General features: G+C 43.8%; 1 long non-coding RNA gene across 1 annotated transcript; it reads left to right on the forward strand.

Annotated features, from left to right (window-relative positions):
• Nucleotides 1-6,190: 6,190 nt before the first annotated feature.
• Nucleotides 6,191-6,455, forward strand: LOC123375298. Its single transcript, XR_006581388.1, has 2 exons — nucleotides 6,191-6,266; nucleotides 6,364-6,455. It is a non-coding gene; the product is annotated as an uncharacterized LOC123375298 (long non-coding RNA).
• The last annotated feature ends 1,327 nt before the right edge of the window (nucleotides 6,456-7,782 follow it).

Below are 7,782 nucleotides of genomic sequence, written 5' to 3' on the forward strand. Positions count from 1 at the left end.
TATGCTGCGTGTTGTGAAAGGTGAGTGGGAAGGTTTACACAAGACTTTAACTCATGTTTAAAGACCATCTCCTTCATAAGTACTTGAAATCTAATCCATTTTCAAAAAGAAAACTGCATTTCCTATTTCTTTCTCTATTTTTTAACTTTCCTTGTTATGATTACTGTTATCTCACTTCTATAACATTGACTGGTCTACTTGACTGCTTCCTTTGTTGCTCTTATATTAACTGTGCATTTATTTTTAACTTTTTTTTTATCTTGGAAGAAAAATAGTGTTGTCCTACCCTCAATCACCTAATCATCAGTCTTACACACAATGGGACTCTGTGTAGACTTTCTTTCCACAAGTTTCCCTCTATATTAATGTCAAGTGCAGTTGTTGGGGAAAGGTTTTTCTTTATCAGTATAAAAAAAACCCTTTACTATTATCAGTATAAAAACAACCTTGAACACATCTCTTAAGAGATGCTCCTTATGCTGCAGTGTTCTTGGGGATTATTCATTCATTCATTCATTAGTCCCAAATCCTCCTTTTTGATTTGACGATATGAAAAGTTATATATTTTTAAAGTGGTACCATAGTTACATTGATCAGTGGTAAATGATTCAGCTAAAGATGGCTCTGGGTCTCAGTGTGTGATTTAGTAGACTAAAGTACAGGGCAGTGATTTAATGTTAGTTTTTTTTTGTTATTCAGTGGGAAAAAAGGCATTACAATCCTTCCAAACATTTCGTGGAAAGATACCCAGAAGTTTCATTCTGCTTTCCATGCTCCCAGTATACCCATAAGGGTCAAAAGACTCTCCCCTGCCCCACACTGTCAGTGGTCATTTACCACAATACAAAGTGAGTGTGAAATGCTACCACCATTGTAATTGTAACTGAGTGGAGCATTCTGATTTGCTGGTATTTGGTACTTTCTTTGCACAGGTATAAATTACTATACAAGATGAAAGGCAGTAAAGAAGTAGGCCTAGAGGGTGTCATTTTTCAGATCTTACTCTTTCCAAGCTCCTTTTTATTTCAGTGGGATGTCTCCACAGGTAAATTCTGCAAGATTAGTCCCCAAGAGCAGTGGTTCTCAACCAGGGGTACATGTACCCCTGAGGGTACATCAACTCATCTAGGTATTTGCCTAGTTTTACAACAGGGAGCATAAAAATCACGAGCAAAGTCAGTACAAATTAAAATGTCATACTGACAATGTTATGTCCTAGGGGCAGCCGGTGTAGGAAGCAATCACTTGAGGCCAGAGAGCAGACAGCTAACCAAAACCTCCATTTTATTTACAGAAACAGAGAGCTCACTCAGCCGGTTGAAACCGGCTGAGCTATCCCTTAATAGTCTAACTCAGTTGCCATAGTAACAAAACCCATGACAACCAAATACACAACATATTCCTCCCCCCCTAATAAGAACATCCCCTAAATAAAACACACACTAAACTAGAGAAGGAGGGTAGACTGCCTCCATTCCCGGTTAAACCCTGGGGATTATTTTGCCCCATAACCGTGGGTTCGCCCTAACTAAAGATCCAGCCGATGAGGAGGCCTTCTGTCTCTAGGTGGATTACGGCGAACTTCTGGTGTTGTTGCACCCGAAAGTACTAGGGGCTCAGGGTCCGCAGCATGAATAGGTGAGGAGGTGGTATCAGCTCGTGCTGGGCAAAGGGGTATCTCAGCTGCTGGCAGTAATGGAGGAGAACAGTCAGGAACAGGTGACTCATGATTCGGTGTCTCACCAGGAGGGGTGAAGTCAGACCCCTCAACTGCAGATGGGTCCTGAAGACTGGCATGACCTGGCAACAGCTGATCTACATGTCGCCGCCAGGTAAGATTCTCTGCAGTCCGGACTGTATAGGAAACAGGTCCTGTTTGAGTGATGACTGTTGCCGGGACCCATTTAGCTCTGGAAGTATATTCCGAACCAAAACTGGCTGCCCTGGGCTAAAGGTTCGGTCTTTTGCTCTGGGTGCCCGTCTGATGACTTGATATTGCTGCTGATGTTGCACAGTTTGTCTGGGTTCAGAAGGTTTCAGCAGATCAAAGCAAGTGCGCAGCTGTCGTCCCATCATTAGAAAGGCTGGGGAAGCCTGGGTCGTAGCATGAGGTGTGTTTCTATAGGAAAGTAAGAAGGTATCCAGACGCTTTTGAATGGAGTGTTGTCCCTTTGCTGATTTCAAAGCGTTTTTCATTGTCTGCACAAATCTTTCAGCTAATCCGTTGGTGGACGGATGATATGGTGCTGACGTGATGTGGTGTATCCCATTTGCCTTCATAAAATTTTGAAACTCCTGAGAGACGAACTGCGGTCCGTTGTCACTCACAAGTTGTTCTGGCAGACCAAAACGACTAAAGAGTCCTCGTAGTTTTTGGATAGTACTCTCTGCAGTAGTGGACTGCATTATAGAGACTTCTGACCATTTAGAATGGGCATCTACTGCCACCAAGAACATGCTTCCTTCAAGGGGGCCAGCAAAGTCAACGTGAATAAGTTGCCACGGGTTTTCAGGCCAGTCCCATGGGTGTAGGGGTGCCCACTGGGGTGCATTTCTTACACTCTGACATGACATACAAGCTTTTGCCTTCTCTTCAATAGCACTGTCCAATCTAGGCCACCAAAAATAGCTTCGTGCAATTTCCTTCATGCGCACTATTCCACAGTGACCGGAATGTAGCTGTTCTAACATCTGTGATCTCAGGGGTGGTGGAATAATGACACGCCTCCCCCACAACAAACAACCAGATTGGACCGATAACTCCGTCCGCCTGGACATGTAGGGAACAAGGTCGGGTGAGACCGGAGAGGTTTGTCGAGATTTTCCATGCATCACCAGGTCCATAACTTGGGATAATACTGGGTCAACGCGGGTTGCCTTCTTTATCTGAGTAGCAGTGATGGGTGTATTCTCTACCTGTTCAAAGTAGAAGATTTCCTTTTGGGCACTATATTGATGTTTGACCGGTAAAGGCAACCTTGAGAGGCCATCTGCATTGCCATGCAGAGTGGATTTCCGATATTTGATTTCATATGTGTGTGCAGAAAGTATCAATGCCCAACGTTGCATACGACTAGCAGCTAATGGGGGGGAATGCCTATGTAGGGTCCAAAAATTGATGTCAGAGGTCGATGGTCTGTAAGAAGAGTAAACTTTCGCCCAAACAGGTACTGATGAAACTTCCTAATTCCAAAAACAATTCCTAATGCCTCACGTTTGATTTGGGCGTAGTTAGTTTCTGCTTTGCTTGGAGTGCGTGAAGCAAAAGCAATAGGTCTTTCTTCTCCCAAAGGCATAATGTGTGACACGACCGCTCCCACTCCATAAGGGGAAGCATCGCAGGCCAATTGCAGGGGTAAGGATGGATCAAAGTGCATTAGAACTTCAGAATTTAACAATGCATCCTTAGCTTTGTTAAATGCAACATCACAGGCTTCAGTCCTCTTCCAGGCCTTGTTCTGCCCAAGGAGCTCATGAAGTGGTTTTAGCAGTGTGGCTAACTGTGAGATGAACTTTCCATAATAGTTCAGTAGTCCTAGAAATGAGCGTAGCTGGCTTACATTTCGAGGTGGGGGAGCCTCCACAATAGCTTTAACTTTTGCAGGGGCCTTATGAAGACCTGCAGAATCGATGATGTGTCCCAAATATTCAACAGAGGGCTTGAAGAATTCACACTTGTCTTTGCGAACTCGTAGGCCATACTCTTCCAGTCTTTGTAGGGTAGCCTCTAAATTCTTTAAGTGATCCTCTTCATTTCTTCCAGTGACCAGGATATCATCCAGATAGCACTGAACTCCTGACAAGCCACACAAGATCTGGTCCATAGCCCTCTGGAACGGGGCGGGAGCCGATGTGATTCCGAAGGGTAGGCGACAGTATCGATAAAGCCCCTTATGAGTCACAATAGTCAACAGCTCTTGGGACTTTTCATCGACGTGCATCTGTAAATATGCTTGACTCAGATCAATCTTACTGAACTTTTGTCCCCCAGCCAGGCCTGCGAAGAGGTCATCGATGCGGGGAAGCGGGTATTGCTCTGCACACAACACTGGGTTGACAGTGACTTTAAAATCACCGCAAATCCGGAGAGAGCCATCTTTCTTCACGATTGGAACGATAGGAGTGGCCCATGAGCTATGGGTAACTGGTATTAGGACTCCATTGGTGACCAGGCGCTCCAGGTCTGCTTCAACTTTTGGCCTGATGGCATATGGCACAGTTCGGGCTTTCAGATATTTTGGTGGACTGCCAGGTTTAATGTTCAATGTCACAGTGATTCCCTTCATACTTCCCAAATCATCTCCAAAAACAGCAGCATGTTTTCTTAATATAGGGGTTAGACTGGTTTCTTCTTTAGTCATCCGGTGCACTTCTGCCCAGTTCAGCTGAATCTTCCCAAGCCAAGACCTACCCATTAAGGCTGGGTAGTCACCTCTCACCACAAACAGTGGCAAATTAGCCGCCTGTCCATTGAGCTCCACCTTAACATCAATAGTGCCCAACATGGGCACAGCTTCATCTGTATACGTCTTCAGAACAGTTTTTGTTGCCTTAACCGGAAGATGCTGTAGCTTTTCCTTATACACAGTCTCAGGAACCAGCGAGACAGCTGCACCGGTGTCTAGTTCCATGCGTATAGGTTTGCCCTCCAATAAGGGGGTTACCCAGTATTCATGTGAGCCCGCTGCCAAAGACAAAACATGCAGCGGCACTTCCTCTTGTGAGGAGGTGTCACCTTGATCATCCTGGGTCTGCTCTAGGGTATGCAAGGTTCCTCTTTTTGTCGGCCAGACCACAGGCCTCTTTTTCTTTTGTTTACAGGCATACTCAATGTGTCCCTTTTTGCCACAGTGTCGACACACCAGGTCCTTACACCAGCATTCTGATGCCTGGTGACCCAGCTTACCACAGCGGTAACATTCTTGACTCTGCACCGTTTTGTGGGTCAGTTCTTGTGACACTTTTTGCACCCTAGGGGATGCACCGATGTATTGTGCCTCCCTTGTAGCCAGTTCCATGGAGACAGCAATATCAACAGCCTTCTGTAATGTAAGCTGAGCCTCTGTCAGTAGGCGCTTCCGTATAGCTTCACTGCAGAGGCCACACACTAACCTGTCACGCAGGGCATCATTTAACATCTCTTTAAATTCACAGTGTTCTGCTAGCTTTTTTAAAATGGCTACAAATTGTACAACTGTTTCATCTTCCTTTTGGTCTCTTTTGTGGAACCTATATCTTTCAACAATTACCAGTGGTTTTGGGGAGAAATGAGACCCCAGGATTTCCACAATGTCACTGTAAGATTTAGTCTCAGGCTTAACAGGGTGTAGTAAGCTGCGTAGCAGAGAGTAGGTTTTAGCCCCTACAACAGTTAAGAATATTGGCACCTTCTTCGCTTCTGTAATGTCATTTGCAATACCAAAAAGCTCAAAACGCTCAGTATACACATGCCACTGCTCTGTATTCTCATCAAAAGGCTCCAGGGGCCTGGTCAGAGTAGCCATGATTTTTAGTTTCACTTTCACAGTCAGTGCAAACAAGCAGCTTTTTTTCTTTGTTTGGTCTTTACCTTGACTTCTACTTCCTTCTGTTACTGGAGCAGCACCAGGATCCCACCCTCGTCGCCAGTGTTATGTCCTATGGGCAGCCGGTGTAGGAAGCAATCACTTGAGGCCAGAGAGCAGACAGCTAACCAAAACCTCCATTTTATTTACAGAAACAGAGAGCTCACTCAGCCGGTTGAAACCGGCTGAGCTATCCCTTAATAGTCTAACTCAGTTGCCATAGTAACAAAACCCATGACAACCAAATACACAACAGACAATGACTCATTTATACTGCTCTAGACCCTGAAATGTAAGTAAAATATTTATATTCCAATTAATTTATTTTATAATTCTATGGTAAAAATGAAAAAGTGAGCAATTTTTCAGTAACAGTTGCTGTGAAACTTTTGTATTTTTATGTCTGATTTTGTAAGCAAGTAGTTTTTAAGTGAGGTGAAACTTGGGGTATTCAAGACAAATCAGACTCCTGAAAGGGGTACAGTAGTCTGGAAAGTTTGAGAGCCACTGTCCTAATGCACTGGAAAAATGATCTCATAAACAGAGATCTGCATGACATGAAACAGCTTTCTCTTTCAGTTAGTTAAGAAACAGTATATTTTCTTCTTTGTCTCCTTTCTGAGTAGGTGGTGTTCTCATCAAAACCAAGGCACAGTTGCTGAATCCCGATGAAACATATCTTGGACTAAACCTAGGCTGCAGGTATAACTAATTGACTCTTTCAGGTACAAGGCTGGTGGACTTACTCATTTATGGATTATTTTATTTTATTATCATATATTTTGTTGTTACTATCCAGGCAAGTTGGGAGCTTTAGTTTCAGCTCATCTGTAATCAGAGTAGCCTGGATAAGCATACTGAAGTTTGACCAGCAGCAATAAGAGAGGGCTGTGAGTTTTGTCCTTTATTTTTCTCAAGTGTTTTTCCCATAAAAGACTATTGTGTGTGTACAGAGTTACCCCAAATGCCTATCTGCATGGGTCTGTATGCATGCAGAGTAAGATTTTATTTAATTGTCAATGTTTCACAGTTATGATATGGGGGACTGCTCCGGACTCAGGCAGCCTCACCCCACCACACCTGCAAGGTATACACAGGGTGGAGGAGGAGCAGAGCAGCTCTCACAGAAGAGAACAGACTTTCAGCTCCGGTGGAAAGGGCTGACTGAAGGCAGGAGCATCCCAGACAACTGCTGCCTGAAGGCCCCTCCCTGAGGGAAGAGAGGGCCAGATTCTGATGCATCCTGAGCAGGAATCCTTTCCCTCTATTTATTATGAACTCAGTTTATTTGCATTAATTCCCCTTGCTTTTTGTTCATGGTCTACCTGGGAAGGAAGAAACTTTAAAGTGACCTGGCTGGAAGGCCAAGTCACAGGGAGAGGCAGGTCACTGCAGACGCAGAGCAACTGTTGGCTGGAGATACCCAGTGAGGAGTGAGCGACTATGCTCAGCAATGAGGAGGCACCAGTGGTGAGTCAACCTTTTCACATGAGAAAGTGCAGGCTAATTAAATCCTTTCCCTCTATTTATTATGTGCTTTCTTCACTTTGCTCTTCTATCTTAGTAGGTTCCCTAAGAATATTGAAATTTCTACCCGACATGTGACAGAAAGGAAGAGAGGGGTTTTTTTGAATTTACTGAAAATATTTGGTTGCTTTAGAATAGAAACTTTCTTTTCCCTTAAGCCACTCACCATAATTAATAGTTAACTTGCTATAGACAGGCTCAGAATGGAGTTTGCTTGAGTGCATCATTGTCGTGTTTGTGCTCCATAGAAAATAAAAATTTAAGTATATCAACACAATTTCCTGGCTCTGGATTATCCATAATGCTTCCTAATTAAATAGCGGGTGAGAGACTAATAGGTTGTATATAACAACTTGGAGAAAGCTGTTGGGTTTTACTCAGAGAATTTTGCTCCTAGTATCACTTCAGTTTGAAGGGATCAACTTCCGGTTCCCTTACTTTCACCCCAGTTGGCATCTAACTATCTGATCCTGCCTCACTGAAATCCACGGGAGCTTTGCCAGGATCACAATGGGCATGAGTTCAAACCCAAGCTGAGCTCAAGAAATCCATTCAGAAGCTCATCCTTCCCTTTCCTCCTAAAAACAAATCCCTCAAAGAGCAGTTCCTATCCTTCTTGCTGGTATTTCTCTTTATTGGTATTGTAATTCATATGGATTTAAAAAAAATGCTTTACTATTCAAAGAGACCC

Source organism: Mauremys mutica, chromosome 1 (genome assembly GCF_020497125.1).
Source record: "Mauremys mutica isolate MM-2020 ecotype Southern chromosome 1, ASM2049712v1, whole genome shotgun sequence".
Classification (NCBI taxonomy): Eukaryota; Metazoa; Chordata; order Testudines; family Geoemydidae; genus Mauremys; species Mauremys mutica.